General features: G+C 44.4%; 1 pseudogene across 1 annotated transcript; it reads left to right on the forward strand.

Annotated features, from left to right (window-relative positions):
- Positions 1 to 229: 229 nt before the first annotated feature.
- Positions 230 to 21,828, forward strand: LOC144179676 (cytochrome P450 4V2-like; annotated as a pseudogene). The gene is made up of 11 exons (XR_013324326.1): positions 230 to 614; positions 5,453 to 5,562; positions 6,309 to 6,397; positions 7,574 to 7,773; positions 9,619 to 9,688; positions 11,724 to 11,850; positions 13,846 to 14,034; positions 16,537 to 16,710; positions 17,509 to 17,575; positions 18,549 to 18,728; positions 19,754 to 21,828. The product of XR_013324326.1 is annotated as a cytochrome P450 4V2-like (transcript).
- The last annotated feature ends 5,156 nt before the right edge of the window (positions 21,829 to 26,984 follow it).

A 26,984-nucleotide genomic window follows, 5' to 3' on the forward strand; every position in this document is an offset into this window, starting at 1 on the left:
TACCCGAATTAAATTTGCACTTTTTGTCGAAAACATGCGAGCGTATAGCTGTACTCTGAAAACGCATGACCCAGCTTTAAGAGATTACCTTAGGGTCAGCGGAGCGGGGCCCATTAAACGTATAAGACGACGCCAGGCGCTAGTGCACACACAAGAGGCGAAGGACGCGGCGCTTAATTTCTCTTTGTACGCAAATGCGGCGACGTGTTTTTTGGCAAGTCTCTACGTCAGCACGTCCCCCTCGGGTGCACACTCACCAAGATCAAAACCGCTGCCAAATCGCCCACGCTTCGTCAGTGGCCTCCGCCGACCTCGTGTCGGGCTCTCTAGACTCCACGTCCTCTCGATGCCAACCATGTCGGCAGCGGACGTCGACGTACTCAAATGGAACTTCTTCGGGCCGTCGAAGTTCGACGCCGCCCTCGTGAACTCACTGCCCTTTATCAGCGCCGTTCTGTCGTGTGTGCTGTTAGCGAGCCACTGCTTCCGATGGTTCCATACTTGGACCATCCTTCGTCCTCTACCGGGCCCTGCTTCGGATTGGTGTCCACCGTGGTTCCTGATCGCCTCCTTCTGGCACCACAGAAAGGAGCTTCCGGACCGTGCCACCTCTGGTGAGATGCTCTGATGGATCTCGATATTTCTACGTGATATTACTGCTCACCCGCATTGAATATCCGATGCGGAATCAACGTTGTCAAATATTTTTTTCGGAATTTGACGCGGGTATAGTGTCACACCTTGCAGATACGTCACTGTCACTCCCCAAACGGCCATAGACATAGCGCGGGGCTTTATACGTTCACTTTGCATAGGCCTATCGTCCCAAAATGTCCTGATAGAGCATTTGGAGAGCCACCCAGTACATGTTTATTGACGGCGCACAATTCCGCCCAAGTGCCTTTTTTTTGGTGAGGTGATGGAGTGTTTTGCGTAGCCAATACGCTTAAAGTATTGGCTGGAAGTAAGTATAGTGTGAAGCGGTAAACAAATGGCTTATATGACTTAATTGCGTAGCTGCCGTAAACCAAACAGGGTTGGCTAAAAATACGCTGGTGGAGAGTTTGCACTGGGCCATGGCTCGGAAGAAGTGCCCTAGCCATTTCGGTGAGTCGGTCTACTGATGTCTAATTTATGGATAGCCATCACCAGACGCAATGCAATTACCGAGATTTTAGGATTACCGAGATTTTAACATTGAATAAATATATCTGAACTGTTTATTCCAGGCTTTTTCTTCGCAGATTATGCACAGCAGAAAATGTTTGGTCTTGAAAACATACAATGCCACACTAAGGCCGCGTTTTCTGTGTCAGTATCGTCGGAAGGCGGCAGAAATCTCTATAATTTACATTCCATTCCACGGACCCAGTTAGCCTTGGGGACTTTTCATCCGGAAGTTGACGTCACTTACCGTCCTTACTTTTGTTTCGATATATTTTCAATTATCACGTCGTTGATTGCGGAATGCGTGGTTTTGAGTTCTGCACCATGCCAAAGTTTTATTCGCCTGCACAGGTGGAGTTGCGAAATATCCGGGAGGTTCTAAAAAATTCCTGCCTTTCTTGATGCTGTTTAAGGTAGCTTCTCGAACGCACACATTGTTCACGAAGGTTGGGAAGTTCTCACGCTTGATCACTATAAAACAAAATACAGGAAGCGGTATTTATAGGCTCGCCTGTTTCTAGCCTCCTCAAATGCGTTCTGAAACACCCTCTGATAATAAAAAAAAACAGCGCTGCCATGGTTCATGGCCCTTCTTGCAAGAACTAATTCTGTACTTATGTACACCACAAAGCTAAAAGGGTGAATAAAAAGTTTGTAACCCCGTTTTTTTCTTTTCAATAGCCGTCAACATTTTGCGGGTTAACGAGTCACTGTCGCGTTTACGAATCAAGAAGCGGAAATTTTCTGCTTTTGGACAACCTTTTGTGCACTTCCCTCCAGGGTAGATGTATTTTTCCGCTCAGTGAAATGCATCGACGTCTGCGTGTTTGTTTAATTAGCCCTGCATCCATCACACTTAATTGCGATCGTATTCGTCTTGTGTTCTTTTTGTATTGTGTCTTGTATTCTTATATTAGTATTCGTATTCGTGTTATACTGTTTATAGTAATCCTTTTTGACTGCCTTGCCACACTTCTCATCCCAAGACCTCAGCGCCGCTTGTTGAATGAGGCGTGTACGCGGCCTAAGTGCGACTATTGTTTTGCCCTGCGCCATCGCATGGTGATCCCCCCCTCGATACTGAGAAAGCTATCGGACCATCTCATTGAAAAATTTGGACAGATGATTGTCACTACACGGCATTTTATAACGGTTGTAACTGTTGTTTTCGATGCTTGCACAAAATGAGAGACAATACAAAAGCGGAAGTACAATCTGACACGCACATTACGTGCCAATTAGGTGTCACCTCAGCAATACGTTGCGGACGTGATCCTGACTTTCTAGGGTTTTCTCCATGGGACCTTAATAATTTATAATTCAGCCTGTTGACAGTTTTTCCCTTTGCCAATAGAAATTATGGACATAATTACGGAATAAAATAACAGTTCTCGCTTCGCCCTCTAGAAACCAGCAACTTCCTTCGCTTTCGATCGATACCGCTAAGAGTGACGTATTTCCGGTACAGGCAAACAACGTTTTCCTCCGAGTATATCGCCGTAACATAGCCACATACCGAAATAAACGATTAATTTTTAACATAAAAAATTGTGGCAGCAAAAATGCTGCTGCGCTCAGTGGCACCAGCGTCAGTATGTGCCACAAAGCGCTATACAAATCCTTTTTCTGCTAAAAAAAATTCTTACGTTGTCGGCCCCCTCCCAGAAAGCTGTTATCAACCCAGACGAGAAGAAACAGCCCTTGGATTCTGACGGAAAGGTCTAGACATTGCATAGACGACCTAAGCATTTAAAAACCAGCGGTGAAGTTGTGCCCCGCCATTCAGCTTAGCGTAACGTAAGCGACGGCCTGGGATATTTAAGATAAATGTTACGTTTCTGTGATTCGCTATACTTTGGTTCAAATCAACGTGAATAAGAAACGTTGCTTTGCTGACGCATTCTTTTTTGACTTTTGTACTCTTTAGATTGAAGCTTTATTGATGAAATTTCTCTTTCGGCGAAAGAGAGATAATAAAATTGGTATGTTTTCGAGATATTTATTCCTGGAGTTGGTCTCCATGCGGGCCAGACCTCTTTCCACTTTTTGTCGCTACATAAAATGTGTGTGCCGCGCGAAGCGAAAATTTCTTTTGTCGTTTGCACGTCACACTTAGTCACCTGGAGAAATACAGAAATTTGAGATAGTTGATATATACTGAAAAGTCTAAAGCGCAGTATTATTTTGGTACGAGTATATACCAACGAAATTGGTAGATACTTGTAAGTGAAAAGAGCGCAAGGAATGGTGGGCGAATGCAAGGTGCGCTTGTCGCTGTTCCTTTCTTTCGGATGCCGCTCCTTCTGTGAGTCTCACTTTTCACCTCCAGGGATGCCTCTATAATCGCTGGTATTAAAAATATGGCTGGAATCCCGATTCTGCTGCATATGCTATGCAGTGAAGCTCAAACTGCTCATCATTTTGGAGAGAAGTGGTTTAGCCAAGCTGCGCCTTGGGGCATAGTATACAGGTCGTGGTCATATAACCGAATGGAGTGTCTAGAGCGCCGTCCGACGGCGCTTTAGCTCCGCGCTGCAGCCATGGGTACAGTGCTGCACGAGGACATTTCGATTAAGACCAGGCTAGCTGAACAGAGAGCGTCTGCCGTTTGTTAGGTTAGTTTACGCTGTTTTAAATGATTGTCTTGTGTTCGTTAGGTGGTGTATGTTAGTTTACGTTAGGTGACGCTACGTTAGGGAGAACAAAGGAGTCCTAGACGTGGTATTTGTTTACGAAATGAAGAGCTTGCAAAATTACTTCTAAAATGTAATTAAATTACATTACTCACTACTGTCCAAGAATTTTCTAAAACGTAACTAAATTACATTGGAATTACAGGTGGCCAAAAGTAATGACATTACAATATATTACTTATCAAAAGTAATAAATTTACTTTGACATTACTTTGAAACGCATGAAAAGGGAATGAAGAGGCACGAGAAAGCAGGCAGAGCTATCATCGAAGCGTTCTTTCCTTCACTTTTGTAGAGTGCCAATACCCAGGGACTGTTGAACTCTACTTGGTCAACTTTTCTTTGTCAACTTTATATTCCGTAAGAGAGACGGACAGGCTATATCGAAGTCAAAAGTAGTTTGGAAAGTAATCAGTAATTTTTACTAAATTACTTGCCTGAAGTAATTTATTACATTTCTAAATGACTCAAAAGTAACCGATTACATTACTTATTACTGGATAATGCAATTTAATTACTGTAATTCATTTACTGTAGTTTCATTACTGCAAAGTCTGACGAAATGCCAGTGGACTGTGCTTCAGTGGGGGGCTTAATCAACCGTTTCGCGGCACTCTAGACACAACCTGAGCTGAATCAGAAGGGGTAGCGTGGCCTCCTCACGCCAGATATCATTTGTTTTGGAAAATTGTGTGTGCTTTCGAGTGAGTTAGAAGGAACCCGTATTTTACCATATTTTATATTCTTGAACTTGTAAGAGCGATAAATTGTCACTGGGACATTTTTCCCTCATTGCACCGAAGATGGTTTCACAAGAATGCCTGCAAGGCTATGTCCTCGAGTTGTTTGTAAAGTTGTCATGCATTCTGGGTAAGGATTGGACCACTGGGTGCTAGCCGTAGCTATGTAGCTATGTCACACAACAGGCTTCACATGTGAACGACGAAAACACTTCAATTCTCTTAAAATTCTGAAAGTGATGGGAGTGCGTTCATCTTGCGTTGTTTCTATTAAAATGGTACCTAGTGGTACTAAGCTTTCCCTATTTTGCTAAAGACTGACAATAAGTATTGCCGAGCTTAAGGTACTGTGTAATGACTAGGGAGAACTAATCGCCGGGTAAATGCGATTAATTGGAGAGGCCTTTGCTCTATAGCGAGCGTTGATAGGCTGGTGCTGCTGATGATGAAATGCGGCTACCGTACATTAATTTCTTTCCTCTAAACACACCGAGCACTAAATGATGGTGTTCAACAAAATGGAGCCATCCTTGAAGTGTGAAATGAATAACTAGAAACAATGAACCGAATGCCCTCGCTCCATATTTAGCTGCTACTTACACACTGAATTACTTTTTTTACGTACGATAGGAGTGGAAGGTATTTCGCACTCTTTTTTCTTTTGTATTTTCCTGCCTTTTATCTCTTGGTGCGCCCTTCTGGAACACAATAATGAGCTGTACTATGTATTAAATAAATAGAAAAAAATGAAAACGTTTTCCAAGAACGGGTACATGTCTGCATTCCATAGTTCAATGCTAGATGGCTCACTTGTTACAAGATGAACAGTGATTTCTTTCCTGGCTTTTTCAGTGGTCCACAAGGTTATAAGTAGGCTTTCGCGGATGTACAGAGGAAAGACGTACAAGGTCTACATAGGATTTACTCCTGTCGTCATGTTGCACACGCCGGACGCTGTGGAGGTACGTTGGTTAACCATATGAAAGAAAAAAGAACTGAACATTAACATGTCTTTTTTGTGTGTGCGCATTATTCGGTAGCTTTGTTTTTTTTTTTGTATATGTGGTCGTAAGGTTGAGGGCGACGGTTAAGCTTCGTCGTTTCTCATGAAAATATTTTCTCTATTCTTCAAGTCGGTCCTTCGTGCGCACACTTCCGGAAAACTTGCGGTGTGGAAATGGCACGCTATGACAGCCTAATTAGAAGCCCTACTGAAAAATAACTTCACGGTTTTGTATCCGACCTTGTGAACATTTTCCGCGATCACTTCAGAGAAAACTAGCATTGATACGTTTATCTTGATATGGTATATTTTTCCGAAGTCGAAAACATGCCGTTAGTTAGCGCCACTGAAATTTTGTGCGTAGTAATGACGTAAGCCGCTTAAGCCAATGTGTGAATGCCCCATCGAACGGCAGCATACTTTTCTGCTTAAAGTGGAGTGTTTTTAGGGTGATGTGGCTATTTTCTACTCGAACGACGGCCTATTAAAATTTCAGTAATTTTCATCTCTGAAAAGTGGGGTTATTTTACTACCACAAAAGGGTGCTAGGGAGATTTAGATGGCTGCTTATTTGGTGTTAGGGTACAACACGCGAAGGACGTAACTAAATATGGCAATTTGCAGTTTCTATGTGAAGCAATCTTGAGCGTGATTCAATGATTTCGTGTGCATGCAGAAGACATATTTTTTCTTTATGAACCCTAGGTCCTACTCTCAACGAAGGAAAACACCGGAAAACCAAACATGTACGGCTTTATGAAGGCCTGGCTGGGTCTTAAGAACACCCTAACTAGGTGAGTTCTGCTCTTAACTTCTATTTGTGTGGATCGTCTCGTTGCTGCGTCTTGCTGCGGCACACTACTGGAAATGGCAAGGTGGCCGCCGGACGTTTTTTTGCTGTCTTAATATGCTTACGCACTGTTTCCAAAGTGGTTCTACAATCTTATTCTTGATCGCGAGAGCTTAGACCCACAGGTTTTATGGCTCCTCGGGCAAGGATACGTGATTTGAGTGGCTTGCAGCCTGCAGGTAACTGATCCTATATTTAAAATACCATTTATGTAAAGTCCTTGTCAAAATTTTGTGGGCCATGCCGGAAACGCGTAGTTTTAAAAAAATTCAATGTAGACGCTTACATACTGAGCGAGGCTGAAACTTTTTATGCCAGAAAGCTAGAGAAAACACTCGTACTGCCTGAACATATTTTTGTCACATTTAAAAGCAAAGTCGATTCTTCGAATTTTTTGTGGTTGAGAAGGCTAAGGATTGGCTTACCGAATTTTGACAAAGCGTGTACCCCTTTACAAAAATCTACTTTCAGCTACGTCCCTCTGCAGTGTTTGCTACAGGCCATCTTTAGCTTACCTTTCATACCAGTTTCCCGCCAGACAAGTCTGCACCAATAATTGTTAAATAAGCTTTATCTATTACTGACCACAAGCACACTACTATTCTAGGGATTTCGTTGCTTCTGCCGGCGTTTGTTTTGCGGATCTCCAACCACGAACCACCTTCAAAAGAAGAAAGAAAAGAAAACAAACATTGCTCGGTTAGATTTGTGGATAAACGTACGTCCTGTAGAGGTGTATTGAAGTAAAATAACGAACTTGTTTACACTGAAGGAGCTTGAAGCTGCATATTCCCCGCTTATTGCGGTCTGGTGGCCACCAAATAAAAAAAATTGAAGGTAATTTTTCTAGCGTCGAAATTAGATTTTATCACAGTTGAAGTTATGCGAAATGTACCAGGAAGATTTTAGAAAATAAATGATTTTTACGGGTGAGATGTACGTTACGTTTATATAATCGTACACCTTTGCTGGGTGGAAGCAATTAGCCCCTGTTAAAAATACTTTCATGGCTTTCTAATCAAGGTAATTTACTAGATATATATTAGACCAATTTCTCGCAGTGTTTTGCTTTTAGTACCCTTGCGGCTATTTCACAACAATGTTTTCTGACCGATTCTAGCTGAGGGGACCTATGGAAAGAAAAGGCCAGGATGATCAAGTCCGGTTTATCCTCTGAACACTTGGAGCGCTGCATAGAGGTGTTCAACAAGAACGGGGCCATCCTTGAAAAACACATCGAATCCATGACAGCCGAATCACCGGACGAGCCAATCACCTGCTACTATACAATCCAGAAGTGTATTCTCGACGTCATTGGACGTAAGTAACACTCTCACGTTCATTAGGGTAGATAAATATTTAACGTAAATCAAATCTTGTTTAATGTGTAACGGTGGTACGAGGTACATACCTGTTACACATCGAATAATAAAAAAACCACTAGTCGGGGTACGTACCTGGGCTGGGCCGTCCCACAAATTAAGCACCATACCCCCGTCCCTCCTGCCTCTTTTCCTGCACGTTCATAAAGCACCGCCATATGAATCATGGACATAGCTATCCGGTTGTCAACACTGGGCTCCTTTTACCGTTTTCCTATGACTGAGGGCTATATCCTTAAGGACTCGGTTAAAACAAAAAAAGTTTTTTTTTGCTCCGTCTATACGTTTCCATTTACGAAGCAGGTTTGCAGGTCTTTCGATGAACGTTGGACCTTATTCACATTTTCAATTGTAACCGTACCCCCCTCATTGCCTCATTGGCATACAACAGTATTCTTGGGTTGCCTTGCTTCTCGCCCTCCACGTCCACAACAAAACCTGGGTACGGCTTCAAGAAGTTACTAATAAGACCAAATAACTTTTCAGAACATTCGTTCGCCTATTTATTATCAGATGGAGCTTATTTCAATTTGGTTTGTTGGGTCTGACAAAATACTGGCCTGAATGAGAAGCTCCATCAAAAATTGTCTCCAGAAATTCACTAATTTCCTGCCATGTTTTCCAATCAGACTCCGTGTGTGTCGTATTATCTAATATTGTATGGCTGATATTAATCAGCGCACTGTCCGTAATAAATACGCCGCAAGCAATAAACTCTGTAGCATGTAGGCAAAAACATCAGTAAAACAAAATGAGAATTTCCAATCTGGTATTGACAGCACTATTTTTATAACAAAACACTAAAGTAAAGTAAAGCCCTTGTCATCTGAACGAGAAAAATGGCTGGAAAGCCCAAAACCCGAACTGCTTTGACCGTCTCGAAATTATCATTGCTTTGTTTTGTGCCGGGACGCGCTGTTTTTCTGGGACGTTTTGCAACGAACTGTTAAGAAGGACATGCACATTACCCCTTATACAATTCGGTTCTTGACTTTTCGAGATGCCACTCTAGTGCTCTATGATAAATTTGGTGTGATGAGATTGTATAGCTTGTGGAAGTGCCGCATGACTGAGAGGCACGCGGAATCCCCTCTACCAACGAAGTCTTTTTTTCGGGAGCACGCTGCGTTAATGCGGAGCGTTGATGCGCGGCAAAGGGACCCACCAGAATGGCTGCATCTGTTGGGGGCGTGCGTCTGTTTGCCGGAGTTTTGACGGACGGCTTATTTTAGCTGCAGTGATGTGATTCTTCTTGGGTGACTGATAACTTTTGTAGGTTGTAATAAGTGTAGTATTCCATGCATTAAAGAGAAAAAATGCACAATCGGATAGACGTCGGCTCCATAACGGCAGTTACCCAGGTTCAATTCAGGCCACGGGAAGTGTTTTTTTTTTCTCGAGCTGCTTGGTGTACCTTCGCTATTAATTCAATCACCATCACCACCATTGTTTTGTGAAACCCATTGTGTAAAGTTGGCTTTCCTGCAGTGTGTGTTGGTGATGGGACGGCCGCCATCAGTGAGGCATTCAAAGCTTCGTTTTAGTAATTAATTAGTATTAAGTAGTAAGCTATGCCGAAGTTTAAAATCTCTGAAATTAGGGCAAGGTTTCATGCGCTGGTAAAAGAAGTTTCATCTCACTTTTCACTTAGAAAATGTCCAAATGGTTTTCTTGCAAACGGCTTGATGTATTGTTGCCATATTATCTGGCCACGCATGAAGTTCTGCATATATGATATATAAGATTTCTCGTTCTGTCAATTGCGCGCCACGGCGTACCACAGGAGCAGCAATGGGCGTGGAACTCGGCTTGCAGAATGGAAAAAGAGAGGAATACGCCGTTTGGTTTGACCGGTGAGTTTACAGAGGCTGCTCGCTTTGGCGTTACTGATCTTCTGTTGAGCATTGTGTCGGTATTAAACCCAAAATACCAGAGCGAGTGACCCCAAAATGAGTTGCAAATAGGAAGCATTGATCGGGGGCGTAAAGGTCCTGTGTCTTGTACAATAATTTTGCAAGGTTCTCCACGGCAGCGGAAAGTATGCTTGGCTAATATCAGACAAGGGTTCATGGATGTGACACGCGCGCATGTAGGCAGCCGCAGTAATGTTTACGATGTTTCGCACAGGACTGAGCAATATCAGGAAAAATCCCAGAAATACTGCTTCTACGGAAGTAAATCGTTACATTGTTGATTTATAACTTTGTTATCTCCGAAACGTTTCTAATACGTTATTACTTGTCGTGATGACCAGAATTGTCCTCGATTCACACTTACCGCTGGAGTAATGCTTTCGCGATCCTACTGAAAGTTAATTAGGAAATGTTTGAAAAGTTCCCTTAATAAGTCTAACTGATTTCACAAAATCATCTGCTTCTTATGCATAATGTTTAGGAGGAAATATATCCAAGTATATTTTGTTTTTCTCTGTAATAAATTAAAACAGAAGTGCATTTATGCCTCAAATTTGGCGAGAACGTGAACGTTATAAATAGGTTAGTGTATCCTGCAGGTGTAGTTACGCTGCCACGGCGGGACAAGAAATTACGTATCTGTTGTGGCCAGAAAAATGTAAATGCAAGAAAAACGGCAAGCAATTGATATTCAACACTAGGCTTAATGTTTATGGGCTACAAGAAAAGCCACTAGCTTCGCCCACGTCTTCACGCAATCTTTCGTTCCTTTGCGTGTTTATTCGCCAAATCGCGTCCCCTGGGCGAACGTGCCTCTTCCTATAATGCATAGTCCCGTGGATGTTCTCGTTGGGCGGGCGCCGCGGATGCACACTGTGGGCACGCACGCCCGCGCAGATACACATGTCTAAAGAGAAACACACACACATACGCACGCACTCAAGCACGCATACGCACACACGCACACACACATACACAAATGCCCGCACACACGCACACAAACACACGGGCGTACGCACACATACACACGCACGCATACACGCACAAACGCACACGCATGCACCGCACGCGCACACGCATACACGCATACACACAATCACGCACCCACACACGCACACATAAATGCACACGCACGCACACACGCACGCACATACATACATGCGCATACGCACACGCACATACACACACGCACGCACGCATACATACACACGCATTTAACAAAACACCCCCCCCCCCCACACACACACACACTCACACACACACACAGGCCCGCGAAGCGGGCAAAACGAGAAGGTGGGAGAGAGTTTGCTACGTTTCAATGCAAGAAAACGTGTTTCTTAGCTTTACTTTTGGAGTGTGTGAGTTCTGACAGGAAACATGCGAAAAAAATTTTTTCAGTAAACTTTATTGGTACATAGTTTTAATTGAGCTTTTTGTGTGCTCCCAAGACTCGAATGCTGTGAATCGTACAGCGTATTTTCGACGTCCCTGTCTCTAATTTCTGGTCATTTCACCTGTTGATTCCTAAACTGGCATGGAGTGGTTTGATTGGTGTTGCATCGTCTGGGAGGTCTCCGTATGTTTTTCACAGAGAACTCGATAACAAAGAGCTTTGTTTAATGAAAGCGGGAATGTTTTTTGGAAACGTGGTCGACGATATTGTATTGGCGTACCATAAAACCTTGCGCAAAATAAAGCGGGTAAAAAATCAGCACAAACAATCGTGTATGACGCCCGCTCATGTGGCCAAAAAACAAAATGACACAGCGGAAGCAAATTCGCATAACGCTACTCTGTTAACACCGTACGAACTTGAAAATAAGTTACTGTAGAGTAAGCGTTTCAGTAATCAAAAATGTGGTAACACAGATGTTTCAAGATATTTAGGGTGTAATCGGATGTGTCTTTCTGACCCGTTGAAAACCAAGAAGGCTGAGTGTTGATTTGTGCCCATCTGTTTGAATTTTGCATGAAGGCTGACGCGTCTTATCATGGTGCGATCCTTCCGGCCTTGGCTCTGGATTGGGGCCCTTTACTACATGACCAAAGAAGGGAAAGTCTGGAAAGCGACCATCCACAACATAGGGAGGCTGCACCTTTCCGTAAGTGGAACGCTCGATATGGGGGACTTTGACATGAATACGCGAAGCTATGTGATGCTTTCGTCTTTAAATGAATTCATTGTCTGCTCGTTATTTTTCTGTCATTGAACAGTGAAAGTGGCTCTGCAACACTTCCGATAAACGCTTTGAATGTTTTCTTTGCGTCAGAAAGCATTGTCAGAGCTATGGTTATGAACAGCTTGGAGCGGCACTGTGGGATTATCTCGGCGCAGCAGAACTATCCGGCACTTTGCTTTGCGGCTTTTTTCTGAAGTGCCTAGTGAATACGTTCATTGCTGCAAGAGAAAGAAAGCGGCAAATAGCCGCTACATTGCCGTAATGACGTAGTTCGAGCGCTAAAAGAACCCAAAGACTCCGAAAAAAGAAATAAATTTGTTGAGCAAGTTTTCAAGTTATCGGATGGGCATGGATCCGGAATTTTCGGCTGAGGTACTTTGTGACCCCCTCATCTAAGTACTGGATGTGTTTGTTGACTACGTTCTGGAAGCTTTTAAGACTGAGAAACAAAATCTGAAAGAAAGTTGCAGGGTCCCTTTAAATCAATCAGTCCACTGACTGCGTATTTAAGCCCATTCGTTTCGTCATAGCTCCTCTTTGCCATGCGGTCCTACATTTCGGCAACATCAGGCGGACGGATATTGCTTCAGGTGTTCCAGCGCCTGTTAACACAAAATGCCTGTTAACATAAAATACACAAGAATTTTCAAACCACATAGTTGCTTTCGTTGAAAGCTACAGAGACAAGCTGTAGTGTTGGAGCGAGACTTTGTAGTTTCTACGAACTTGAGGTTCAGTACTCTCAGACAAATGGCATCCGGGAGCGTGACGCCAATGGCTACCCTTTAATGCTCGGAGCAAAACAGTAGCAAAACCCAAGTGTTAGATTTTGCGCTGGAGGGAACGTGAAAAGCGATAGCATCCGAGAAACGTACGCGTGAATGAAGTGCGAAGCCACCGTGCTAGGGAAACGCCAAGAAGAGACAAAGTGCCTTTCGAGAACGCTGCTGCCTGCCTAGAGCGAAGTGCGAAATAACTGCGGCAGCCGCGTTAGAGAGTAGAGAAACAATGGGGCGTCCTTGTGGTAACATCGCGCGGTGGAGATGTGGGTCATTGGACCTTGATGCGTAACCTTTGGTCGTGGCTACCGGCGCGCCAAACGGGAGGAGCAACGGCATGCGGCCTGGTCGAACGTTCTTTATTTTTTCCTGAATCAGGCAAGGAAGAGCTTGTTTTCTTCGGATCTTACCCGTTTAACATATTTTCTACATGATCGGTTACTTGAAATATTCGCAAAGGATGTTGTTCACAGAAAACTATACAAACCGCTTCCGGAATGATTCTAATCTATGCTAGTCGGTACATTTGCTGGCGGAAAGCGGCTTCAACTTTGACACAAAACCGAAAAAAAAACGAAAAACAGGACAGCGGCGTGTTTTTTTGAAAATTCATTGTAGGGTTTAACGCGCCGACGCAACGCAGGCGCTGAAGAACGCTGTAGTGGACGGCTCCGGATGAATGTTGACCACCCGCGGATCTTTAACGGGCGCTGAAATCTCGTACACATGTACGTTTTTGCTTGTTTTTTCTCTTTTGTGTCAAATTTCGAGCGGCTTTACTGCAGAAGACCCCATCCACTACGCTTTTTTTGCGTTATTGACGTTTAACTTTATTCTGTTTATTCACTCAACCAGCCACAATTCCCAATGATGTTGAGGCATATTTGTATGTGTTAGCCAGTCTGAGAATTTCATCACATTGCCAGACATGTTTTGAATGCCTTAAATTGCGCCGGTTTGTGGGAAGAATGGGCAAGAATGGGTAGGGGCAAAGATGTGGATCCGCGGCCATTCGCAGAGGGCAGGTTTTTCACAAGTGGTCTAGAAGTGCTTCTCAGTGCAGCGTTGAGGAGTAATTCTTTGAGGTGATTTCTGGTGAAAAAACAAACACCAAAATTACCTTTTTTTTCCTATTCAGATCATCGAAAAAAGGAAAGCAGGGCGGTTCAGAAAGGCGTCGGTCTCGGAAGACATGGACTACGACGACGACGTGGACGGAGATCGGCCGTTTAGGACCATGCTCGATGTTTTCCTGGACAACCATCTTTCGAAGCCTTCTTACACGTTGAAGGAATTTGAAAAAGATGTGACCTCGATCATGTTTGCGGTACGTAAGCTCAGAAACATTTCTTTCTCGAAAGCGTTCGTTACTTGGTAACTCAAAACTACGGTGTCAGGGCCAAGATTCGGCCCTGGGAGTGCATAAAAAATAAATGACAAATGAAAGAAAAAAAATGAAGCAAGCTCACAGTGATGCCAACCCAAGGTACCCCAGCTGTACGCAACCTTCAGGACTATCACGAAGGTTTAAGTGCACGATTGGAGCCGGTTGGCTTGTTCTGCGCTGCCGCATCGACCTTTGCTTCACAATTGTTTCTAATAGAGTGAGCTTCTTTTATTTATTTTTTTTTTTGAAGTTTTAATTCATGAACATCCCGTTTGAGGGGTGTACGCTATAAGGTGTCTTTCTCGTTCCGAGCAAATGTTACCACCATTACAGCGAATGCTGGAGTTTTTTTTCCGCCAATATTAGCAAATCCCCTTTAATGGGTATGCTTGGCTTGACAAACGTGCGCAGGGGACGCTGGGCGGTTGTCGCACGGCCCGCGCTCACGTGCGCGCGCTCGTTAATTTCTCGGGATTTTTAACTCCGGACACGAATAATTATGATTTGTTAAACAACTTCGCTGTTAAAATGGGTCTGGTTGCACTTTTATAAACCCAGTTATCCCCAGAAAGAGGTCTGTTATGCTTGGTGTTGGAAAGACTTTGCACTCAAAGTTTCATGAAAGTTAAGTCACACCTTTCACACTTGAGCTCCAGCGGCTCGAGGTCATTTCGACGCGATGAATGACCTTGCTAGACATGGCACAGAAGAGGTTGGGCTACAAAAATCAAAGGGTGATAGAACGCTTGTAGTGACGTCAAATTTTTCAGAAAAATTAACTCCTCTAAAAAAGCTAGGTGACTCTCTTGAAAAGAAAATAGGGTAAATTTGGGTTTCTTAATCAAATCTCATGTTTCCGGAATGCGAGACGACCAATATCTACAACGTCATTGCATAAGGTATGCCTTCCGGTGCAGAAAGGTGCAGATGTTTTTAAAGCACGTTATACTTGGGCGAATATATGTAGCAGGGAATTTGCAGCTGCGGCGCCGTTCGTGAGGCCAAACGACCTATTTTCGTAGCTTCGGAAGTGACAAAAATAGATCGTATTTCCTCAAAAGCAGCGCCGCAACACCGGATTTGCAGGTACATTCGAACTATTTGGAACAGGCTTCATTGAGTCGGTACTTCGGCCAGCAAGGTGGCCGGAAAACAAATTGGGGTCGCTTGACGCGCGGCTGCTATCTCCTGGGCGACGGCAGTACACCTAGTCGCAATGACAAAAAAATTTTCAATTTCGGCACAAAATGGTGAATGCTCGCGGGTTGCTTGAGAGTGGCAGGCGCATACTGCAAATGTAATTTTATAGTTTTTTTATTCAAACAACTAGAAAACCGGACTTTCAAAAGGTCGAAATTATGGCTTCAGTTGGAGGCTTGATTTTGTAAGCTGTACAGTCGTTGCGCGCGTAGGTTCAGCGTTATTCATTTTGATGATCGAAGAAACTTGTTTGTTTTCGGTGTGTGTGTTTTTGCCACCCTCTCGGAGGGTGTGTCTCAGTGGGTGCTGAGAGACTCACGTGTACGTGACACTTTCGCGCGCACTCATTGTCGCTTGTTCATAAAGAACGACGCAAACAGGATGGAGATCGTAGTGGGACCACGCAGCTTCGCTGATAAATTATTCCTGGATTCCGCTAGCTCCACCGCAATACACGTTCGACAAAGTGCCACTTCAGAAGCACCATTGACGGGGTCTTCCGAAAACCAGCGCAACTCAGCGCGATGTGCTTAACGGAGGATAAATTCATCGTATCATCAACCAGGGCGATCAATTGGGCTACACTGTGGAAGAAAACACCGTCTGACGTCGCAGGCTAACCACTTCTTCGTAATTAGAAAACTCAAGTTTTCGGTGTTTTACACGACCAAGCTATACATTGGCTAGTGGAGGGCTTCGGATTAGTTTTGACCATCTGGGGATCTTTAACGTGCACCAAAATCTCCGCACACGGGCGTTTTCACTTTTCGCTTTGATCAGAAAAGCAGCCGCCGTGGCCGGAATCAATCCCGCGTCCTTGGGCCAAGCAGCACGATGATTTACCCACCCAGCCACCGTGGCAGGTGCTTCGTGTGTCATCGTGGTTCACGACTGGAACTGGAACTAGCCCGGCTTTCCACTTTGCTTCGTATACCACTCTTACAAAATTTTGTAAGAGTGTCATAGGGTCGCCCTTACAAGCGTAGGGGTAGCTATGTAATCCATTGGAGCGCAGTCCGAAGGTATTTATGCTCGTTTCAACAATTTGGTGTGCCAAAAATTGCGCAGTGGAAATTGTCTGGAGCTGCGTGATTGGTGTGAGAGTCGGTGATAATTTTTGTCATACAAAAGTTGGTTCGCCTAAGTGTAGCGGGTTTCAGAGAGAGCTTCTTATTTGTGTGACATAACACGACCTGCCTGTGAGTTTTGAGGCTTGTTTTGAGCGTAATCGTTTTGCTGCAGGCCGCCGATTCTACAGCAGCAGCGTTGAGTTGGACGCTGTACCTGCTCGGGCTGAACCCGGAAAAGCAGGCCAAGCTGCACCAGGAATTGGACGACGCCTTCGGAAGAGGCTTTGACAGAGAATTGAGCTTGAGTGACCTTAAGCAGTTGCCGTACCTGGAGTGCTGTGTCAAAGTAAGCTTCGCCCCCATTTTATATCACAGCGCCATTTGACATGTTTTTCACCATTAGGCAATTCTTCATTGATGCGTATTTCTTTACGTAGATCCTGAGGTTTTTCAGCTTCATGTTTAATTCTGTACAGGCCACTTTCTCGGTGTAGAGCACTCATGTATTTCTTTGTTGAACGGGCGTTCTATCCTAGTTAAGCCCTCCTAACAGCGTTATTTCTTTCAGCATTGATCCCATACACAGGCTTCTGTATGGAATCATTTCTGCTTATTCAATATCCGAATGGTAAAAATGGTCTCGTAGAGCTCATCCTAAAGCTCTCACACTGATACCAGAAATATTTAAATAATTCCCAACCTTTGTAGCATGCCGTGTTTTCTGAGTGCGGACATCAATTAAGGTGTCAGGTCAGCCTGCTGATTCAACGCGGAAGGTTTCCCATTCACACCACATGTCGAGTAGTTGTCGAATGAGCGCCAAGTTACTGTTAGTATCCAGGTATCGCGCAGCCGTTATTTCTGCAGTGTAAATATAATAAAAAAGCATACGAAGTGTTGATTTCGCTTTATATGCACCTTTGGTGGCAATATTTAATTCTATACATACGCATTAAACATGCACAATGCAGTGCTCGTTTATTTAACGTATGCACAAATAACTAACACTTTTTTAAATAAGCTTTATTGGGTGGTCTTCTTAACATAAAATGTATTTCCGGTAAAAAAATGTGGAATGATTTGCTCAACCATGCACATAATTTAGCAATCTGGGCTCATTGGTCGCTCATATTTCTGTGCGCAGGAATCGTTCCGTCTGTGCCCCCCGTTTCCAATGATCGGCCGACTGCTCGACGAAGATTTGGTGTTTGGTGAGTTGAAGTTTTGATTTTTAGGGAAGTGGGTGCGCTTGGAAGTTGGAAAGACGAAGAGATGAGAGCAGGAATCACGACGAATAGGCGAATGGATGCTATCGTCATTGAAGTTTGTACAACGGGTGAACGGGCTGCGCTAATTCCTTGGCACTTGCGCTGCTTTGGTTAAAAAGTTGGGCAATTCACGGTCAGGGTAGAGCGGTGGCGCGCGCTGTGTTCGCGCGCACGCCGCCGCTCTAGCCAGCCGTGGGCAGTTTGGAGGAACTTAGGTACATGTTTATGTCGGCGTTGTCGTGGTGTTTTTAAGGGACAGTTAAACTAGCCCGAGGGAAGGCTCTTTCTCTAGATTTTCGTGGACTGCTCCTAATATTCACATTTCGAAGATGACGATGGGCGACGTGTGTTTCACTATTAGGGTAAATCGGCCTTTCTTTTAAATGTTGTAGAATTTGTCAGCGAACTTATTTTGCAACCATTCGTACAAAAGTATACATACCGACTTGACATAGGAGCCTGGGAGTACTAATTTATTAGCATTGGTTAATGTAATGCAGCAAACATTTCTAGTGTGAAAATCCGAAATTGTGAAACAAAATAGAGCGACACAGGTGAATAGTGAATTCTTGTACTGAATAGAAATATTTCTGCTTTAAAGGTGGGGAGAAAATTCAAATTAAAGCGCGATGTTCGGAATTGAAACACCAAGTTTTCAGACGAAGGGAGCCGATGCACCTATCTCTGAGATTAGCGCAATAGGGGGTTTACCGTCGGGGGGGAGATTACCGCAATAGATTACCGCAGGTTGGAAAGCATAGCGCGAAGAGGAACACGATAATTTTCGGGTCAGCAGCACCACTTCGAGGCAGAAAAATCTTTCCTTTGAAAATTCTATCCAAACATTTTTTATTGTTGTTAATATTGTGTTTACTTTGTTAGAGCGATGACAGCGTTTTTTTGTCTAATTTTTCAGACGGCCACACAGTTCCAGCTGGTACGACAGTAATGGTCGACATACTCAGCCTCCACAGAGATCCAGGCAACTTCGAGAATCCTGACGAGTACATCCCAGAACGCTTCCTGCCAAAAAACGCTCGAAAGATGCACCCTTTCAGCTTCATTCCTTTTTCCGGAGGAGTGAGGGTATGCCTAGGTGAGTTCTGTCGTAGAATGGACGTTTCCATACCGTTGCAGTATTTCTGGTGACACGATGAGGAAGAGTTCAAAGTATCACGAATATTAACAGCACACAAACGGAGTATTGCGAGATAAAGAACGACAAATGTTTGAAGCAGCAGTCTCTCGTAACCGAGTAGCTCTTCGTAATCATGCTCTATTTCGTCTCACCCTCGCTGCAGACCACTGCATAAGTGTGGAGTTGCGAAGAAGTGCTCATAGGAATGCGCAGAAGAAAATAGTCGAATGTGCGTCCAATTGTTCATTGGGGCAGGTGATGTGTATATGGTCTACCTGGAGGGACATTGTTGTGCGTGCATCGGCAGACCTCCTTTGCTGATGCAGCTAGGAGGAATTCACTGTCTCTGTTTGGCAACGCTTGGTGTAGCCATGCTAACACTACATGAAAGTTCGGAAAATCATAGTGTGCAGCCAATTTAGTTTGGTTTTGTCAGTAAGGGAAGCAGTTTGCTCGAAGAAATATTGCATCATGTTTTTTATCACTTTCTTACTAAGTCAGGGAAGCTTCGAAGTTATGCGTTATTGTTTCATTACATTTTTCGCGTATTTCGCAGTACAATGTGTGCTTGGCATGTTAAAAGACCACAAAGACCGAATACAGCTATGCCTAAGTTTAAATAACCAGCTTTTGGCAACTCATTATACACCCTTTCAGTCCTAGAAGACCTTGTTTACATGCCAGACAAAGAATATTAAGCAGATGTGATGTCAGGAGGGACACAGTTGGCATGATAAAAAAGAAATCAGATCCATTAGTGCGCTGATTATACGTTAGATAGAAATGATGTGCTTCAGCGGAACTTTAAAATCCTGCATCCCTCATTTACTACGTAGCTTGGGGTTTTTCTGTCACCCAGAACTTTTATTTTTTGTCAAGGAGCATGCGCTTGACTGTCGGCATGGAAATTGAAAGTTTTTTCACCAACCGGTGTTTTCAAGAAGTGGCTAGGAAAAAAACACAAACGTTATTTTCTCATGCAGGACAGAGATTTGTGATGCCCGAAATAAAGATTCTGCTTGCCAAACTGCTTTCCAAGTATAGCGTCGAAGCTACAGTGCCACTTGCACAAGTGAAACCCGCACACGAAGTGGTTCTGAAATCCCGGGGAGGACTTCGAGTCCGGTTCCGCAAACGTGTCGGATGCCCGTGAATGCTGCGACGGCGTATAGCATGCTTCGGCCCCAAGAAGACGATTGCTAGGACACTGTTGTGTAGATGTGTTAAGGTGTATTTTTACAGGTGTATGCTGTTGGTCTAGTGTACATTACACATAACTGTATATCACGAAAGCAACCAAGGAAAAAACATGTGGGTCCGACTTCACACGTTTTGCATTCTAATGTTCAGTTTGTTCTCCCGCTACGTGCTTTTTGATGCTTTAAATATGCATCTTTGAAGATATACCGTTTAAGTACGCCAGTAATTCTGTTACTATATGTAACAAAATGTCGCCGCTGTAATGCTGTTGGTCCCATGTTTGATTTCAAAAGCAGACGGGCAGACAATGCGGAGATTGAATTATGGTGGTAGCTTCGTCTCCTAGCGCAAAGTATTCATGATCTCAAATTGGCTTTCTACCAAGCGCATTTAGCAGCTTTGAAGATGATACAAATATTAACTCAACGTTTACCTGAAGACAAAATCTGTTCAATAGACCTAGATTTTTGTTGAGAATTGTTTTCAGTGAAAATAATACGCGTTAATGTTTATCCAGAAACATTTATTGTGCACTGCTGCATCAAAGAACGACCTTGAAAAAATTTCCTTATGTTGATACCTTCCGAACATAGCGCTCAGAAAGCAAATACATTGGCGAGCACTTACATTCCTAAGTAACTAATTAAAAAATTTAGGCAGCGCTAGCTTTATGCTCTTGTTATTTTAATAGGCTGTTTTAGAAACCTGCAGGGCGCCAAGCGTATGAAAGGAGGATAGTACTACGAGTAAATATTAGTAAAGAAAAAACTGTTAACTGTAATATTATTAATTTTGATCCCTGCTAGCATTTGGGTTGTGTTATCCTGTTTGTGTATCGTGGTGCTGCCGCATATCCACTCCGCTATCAGTGGCGGGTGAGGACCGTTTTTTTTACGTTACGTGCATTCCTCAGTATAATAAAGCTACAGCCTGCATAAAAAGCAGCCACGATTTCCTACTTTCTGGTTACGTTGTTTCGTGTTGTGACCGAATAAACACGTGCTGCACTGATCCAACGTGTGCTTCCTGCCAGTTCCTCCCCTCCGTCTGCCAAGACAGGATAATTTGTACATGACAATGGTTACGTCTCTTGCCTGACGCATGCCGTACGTGACCATGGTCGTGTTCTTGCATAAAACAAACCCGAGATTTCGGAGTCGCACAGTTTAGCATCTCTTCATAAAAACAGTATGTTTTCACTGGTCCACTGCGAACCTTTTTTTAATGCAAATGTTTCTGTCAGGTGTATTTGCAGATAAATGCGACTGACGAAATACCTCCTTGACTGAAATAACGGGTACCGATTTCTTCGTTGCTGCTCACTGATGTCGCTCTGCATCAAATTATACTTTAAACCCCAACATAAAGCTAAAATTTAGTGTTTCAGGTTTTCATTTGACTTTTATGCCAGTGGTGATGCCTTCGCCACTTGTTGCATTGACTACAAGTATCTTTATTTGATTTTTTTTATTTGACTACTTCTGCAGGTAGTTATTCTTCAGTCTAGACTGTTTTCCCGTGTAATGTTGTTTCTTTTCGGGGATATGACTTAAGTGTTTCATTTCATCTCACTGTTTGGATTAGCTTGGAATCATTTGAACAGGAATAACGTAACGGCTGGTGGTACAGAAATATTATTTCCAATAAAGCTGATGAGCCCGTGGTGCGTGTCTTTAGAAAGAGCGCGTAGCGTTTATTTTCATTACACCATTTTTTTCTAATTACCGTTTGACGGACTGCGTGCCCCTTTGCTTGTCCGTTTACGAAAGTGCCACAGTTTGAAATTTTTGGTATTCAGCATTACTTATATATGTGCGTGTGTGCATAATGCTGGGAAATAAAACTGGAAAAATGCAAATTTCCATGCGGGATTGGGTGGTGGGAAAATGCCAGCGTTTAGTGCTGACGTACTGGTGAAGACAAAATTTAGTAACGTGTTTCACAGTTTAGTTTTGAATTGCCGAACGGCTTTTTGTTTGGGAAGCTGGTTGGTCGACGTAACAAGCTCTAAAAAAGAAACAAAAATTGCCACTTTGTTTCCATGCGACGTTTCTTGATAGTTGTTATTCAGAAAATGATAATTAGAATTTTATTAATTGCTCTGGCGTGCAAGGTGGAAAGAAGTGGTTTCTGGCCAGCGGGGGTATTCAAATCAAATCATGTCAAATCAGAACACGGACAAAAGCCCAGGAAAGGGTTAATAGGTGTCTTTTCCCCTTGCAATGCATACAGAGGAAAGCGGTGCATGCTAAAAATACCCAGTGAGTTTGAAATTGCAGACGCAGCTGCTCGCGGACAGAAATGCGCACATAAAAGTTGTGACATAAATAACAACGGTAAACAATATCAGGATGGGAAACCTAAATTGCCTGGTGTACACATTACGCGTGAGATAAAAAAAGAAACAAAAATTAAAAAAAGAAAGAAAAACGAAAGCGCCAGGGCAATGCGCGTTGCAGCAAAACAAAGTACGCGGGAGTGCAGAAATATCCGGAATAAGAAGGACTGGCCCCATTCAGATGACACAAAATAGAAAATGACCTCATCATACTGCTACCTACACTTTTGTTCGGTTTACTGAAATATCTTAAGGAAATCTCATAATGATTTATTTATCACATTTGAGGTATGACTTTTGTATAGTTGGATCAGAGTTGATGGCAAGCGAAGTTACAACATTTGTTTTCAGTAATTTGTACGGCAAACATTACTTTCCATTTTTCGGGATTTCGTGTACAATAGGCAGGATGATGCGTTGTAAGCCTGGCTAATTCAGCTAATGAATTATAGTGCTAAACTTTTCCGACTTGTAATAACCCATAAATATATAGGTGTACAAAGAGTGTACGCAGATAATACTGAATTATTTAAACAGTTCCGCCTAATGAGATTAGCAAGGGGCCTTGGGTATTATACAGATTATACGTTTCTGTAAACGTGATAGTTTATCAATGATTTCAACTGTTGTCGTTGCCCAAACCCGGGTGTAATTCATGATCGGGGAAAATTGGGAATTGCAGACCAGTGTATTCATTGAAATGGGAAAAGAGGAACAAGAGCGACGAAAATACCCAGCCGTGCAGGAAAGTATCTGCGAAAGGTAGGCAACGTGGTCTGGCCACGACATACTTTCCGTGAAAATGATTCCCAGAGCTTGAAAATGACGAACGACTTCGACTGCAGTGTTATTGATTACGAGTGATGGAAGATCAGTCCTCTTGACGTGGTAGGGACATCACTGCCTCAGCCTTTTTAACGTGTATGTTTGGATGATTTTCATTTGCCCAGGTGTTTATTTGTTCCAACGCCCTATTCGCTCGTTCAGCTAAATTGATGTTTTAGGCCATAAAAAACACACTTGTGTCGTTGGCGTATACGATATAGTAAGCAGATTTGTCTATATTAACTTTATTGTTAATATAAACTAAAAAAATAACGCCCCTAAATGCTCCCCCGAGGGACCCATGAAGTTACTTGCTTTAGGGCGTAGAAATGTCCGTCAATCTCGGCCTATTGTGTCCAGTATTGTAAATAAGATATTATTAAAAGCACGTTGCCACGGAAGCCATAGTATTACTCGTGCGGTCTCGCATAACTAGATGCCAGGGTTGCCTTTTGTGACGTTTTTGGGCGCGCAGCCAACCACGCGAGTCCGCACAAGAAATCCAGGGCACCGGAAGTCTTCCAGCACTCAGTAGGATTCCCCCCGCACCCCCGGTGCCCTAGCCCCACAGCCGCGCGAACACCCTCCCCCTCATGGGACAACTCCAGCTTTGGTCGACTGGAGAGTCATAAATCAAGAAATCATCAACTGGTATAATCGCACTCATTTCATACCGCCGCCGACGTTTATTTGGCGGCAGCCGGTATTTCAAACCCCAGTACGATTCTCAAGTTTGCTCTTCCCTCATGCTTGGGAAACATAACCCTTTACCTTACATCTGTAAGGCAAACGGTTACATCTGACTTTTTCACATTCTGAATCTCTATCGCGGCTCAGCCAGATATTGAAATTCATTTTTTGCAAGGGCTTTTCATGGAGATCTGATACAACGCTCACCCATCCGATGAATCTGTTCAGATTCATTAATTTCGCGCGGTATCTGATCACGCTACTAAGAACATGCTTGAGTGTTTTATTAAGACATGAGTATGTTAAAGGGGAGCGCTGCCTAACTAAATACCATAAGATGTTCCACAACGGTTAATAAAGCTCCATCCACTGCCGTATGTATTCGCACAAGGTGTTACACAAGAAATTAAGATATAAGAAACCATCCATGTCTCCACCAGCGTGGAGACCACAGCCACTACTGTGTTTGGGGTCGAAGTGCTTTATTTCGCAAGTATGTGCCTCATGAGAAGGTCCGGTGTCATTGAGGCGGGTCATTTCAAGCGGCAGGCAGAGACGAGTGACGAGCGGGAACTTCGGCGAACTAAGCTTCGGGAGAAGGCTGCAGAAATACGACAGCGATGAGCTTTAGGGGCGGAAATAGACCCCTCGCAGTTGACTTGGACGACGACATCTGGAACTGACAGAACGGCAGTTGTGTACGCTGGCACTGCGGCCCGTTCAATTAGCAAAATCGTTCCGATTAAAAAAATATGCTTCGGCTGCTTTCGTTTTCACAACCATCTTAGCCTAGCCAATCCACGACCATTTTTTAATCGATGCAGCTTCAGAATACCGGAGCAAGGTCGCTAAGCCGCTGAAGGCCGAGCTGAGTCAGAGGGAGGCAACATAAGTGTGCTGGACTCGGTAAGCGGCAGCAGCGTCTTGGCGATCATTATTGTCAAGGTTGAAAGTTTTCACTTGCAGCTGACTGACACTGCACGGGCCATCGTAAACCGGAGTGAGGTGAGGGCGGGGAGTGGCACAGCACCAGAACACTTGAGGCAGCTGATGAGGACTTGGCTCACGAACACGGTGTGCTCGCTGCGCTTTTAGCATAGCGGCTAGCGGACGCTCACGCTAAGATGGCGGGTTACCGGGACCCAACCGCGCATGCGCGCGCGGGGAGGTCGAGAAGGTTGCCCCACAGGGGAGAGAAGGCGCGGACATGGCGAAGGCCGGCCGGCGGAACTAATCCTCCCACTCGAACGAATTTTCACCTTCCCAGTCGGGCCCCGCTACCCGCCGCCGTCACGTTAGCGGATGGTACCCGGTATACTAAAACTCTCTATTTACTCGAAGAGGCGACATAGCTCAGCCACGTAACCGACGGGGTCCGAAGGATCATTGACAGGTGGAGGTGTAAGAAAGTCACCCGGGAGACAAAGTGGGCAACCGTAGTTTTCAAAGCCAAACATGGCTCGATTATTATCAGGATAAAGTTGTCGGCCAAACGTTCTCGTGGCTCTTCAGAGGTAAAAACTGCCTTGACTTGGCGGTTGGAACGTTCGACCATCGTGTTTACCGACGGAGGATAGGAAGTGGTGTAAGTGTGTCGTACACCTAAAATGGATGTAATTTGATAAGTGACGTGATGTGATATGTGATGTGTGATAATGGATATAATGTGATAGCCACCCGCAAGTGCAGGCCCCAACGCCGGTGCACCATGGACGGGAAGTTAGGAGGCCATACACCAGCAGGTGTTGACGGCCGGCACGAAGCAACGCACTCTTGGGCTCTGGACAGCTTCGCAATTGGCGCACACTGGGTTGCTCATGTTTCGTTTCCCTTTATAAAAGGGACGATCCCCTGCGAGACATGAACAGACAGAGGTCTTCCGGCTCTACGTTATTTCATTGCGGCATTTTGGGCACTCTGCATTTCAAGACACATCGTGCTATCTGAGCAGCCCAACACCTTGTCACCGCCCGGTGGTTCTGACCTATGGCCACCGGTAAGCATGCACCTACTTGTACTGCCAACGCGTCGAAGGGTCAAAGCACAGGGTTACTCCTATCTTGAATATTAAACCGGCGCATACGGACGGGACAAGAAAAAGAAGACACAGGACGGGCGCAGTCTTGTGTCCTCTTTTCCTTGTCCCGTCTGCATGCGCAGTTTTAGGTATGAATATGAACCAACTACCCCAACAACATGCTTTGCTGACTCCTGTTTGCCCTTCCACTCCCCGAACAATCGTTTCTTGCCCGTGTACATTGACTTGGTCGGCCTGCTGCCACCATCGGGAGGTGTCCCCTACTTGCGGAAGTACGTGAACCGTTTTATAGCGTGGCCTGAGGTGACCCGAATCCAAGATGTTAGGGCAGAAACAGTCGCCAGAGCATTTCACAGCGGTAGTTCCAATGCGCCTTGATGAGTGCTATCACATCCATTTAAGGTGTACGACACATTTACACCACGTCCTATGCTGCGTAGGCCAACACAATGGGTGAACGTTCCCACCACCAACTCAAGGCAGTTTTTACCCCTGAAGAGCCACGAGAACGCTTGACCGACAGCTTTATCCTGGTATTATTCGAGCCATGTTTGGCTTTGAAGACTACGGTTGTGCCCCTTGTCTTCCGGGTCACTTTGTTACACCTCCACCTGTCGATGAACCTTCGGACCCCGTCGGTTTCGTGGCTGAGTTATGTCGCCTCTTCGAGTAAATGTGCCTCCTGCTTCCAGGACAGCGCAGCGACCACTCCGTCTTCGTGAACCAGGACCTCATCTCCTGCCTCACGTGCTCGGGTGCAGTGACGCTGCCCGCCGTCCCCTTACTCCGGTTTACGATTGCCCGTGCAGTGACAGTCAGCGGCAAGTCAATACTTTCATCACTGACCATAATGGGCGCCAAGACTCTGCTGCCGATTACCGAGTCCAGCACACTTATGTTGCCTCCCTCTGACTGAGATCGTCCTTCAGCGGCTCAGCGACCTTGCTCCGGTATTCTGAAGCTGCATCGATTAAAATGTGGTTATGGATTAGCTATGCTAGTCTGGTTATGAAAGCGAAAGCAGCCGAAGCACATTTTTTTAAATCGGAACGGTTTTGCTAATTGAACGAGACGCACTGCGATAGCACACTACTGCCGTTCTGTCAGTTTCAGAAGTCGTCGT

Source organism: Haemaphysalis longicornis, unplaced genomic scaffold (assembly GCF_048455015.1).
Source record: "Haemaphysalis longicornis isolate Haplotype H1 unplaced genomic scaffold, Haemaphysalis longicornis Haplotype H1 scaffold_4, whole genome shotgun sequence".
Lineage (NCBI taxonomy): Eukaryota > Metazoa > Arthropoda > Arachnida > Ixodida > Ixodidae > Haemaphysalis > Haemaphysalis longicornis.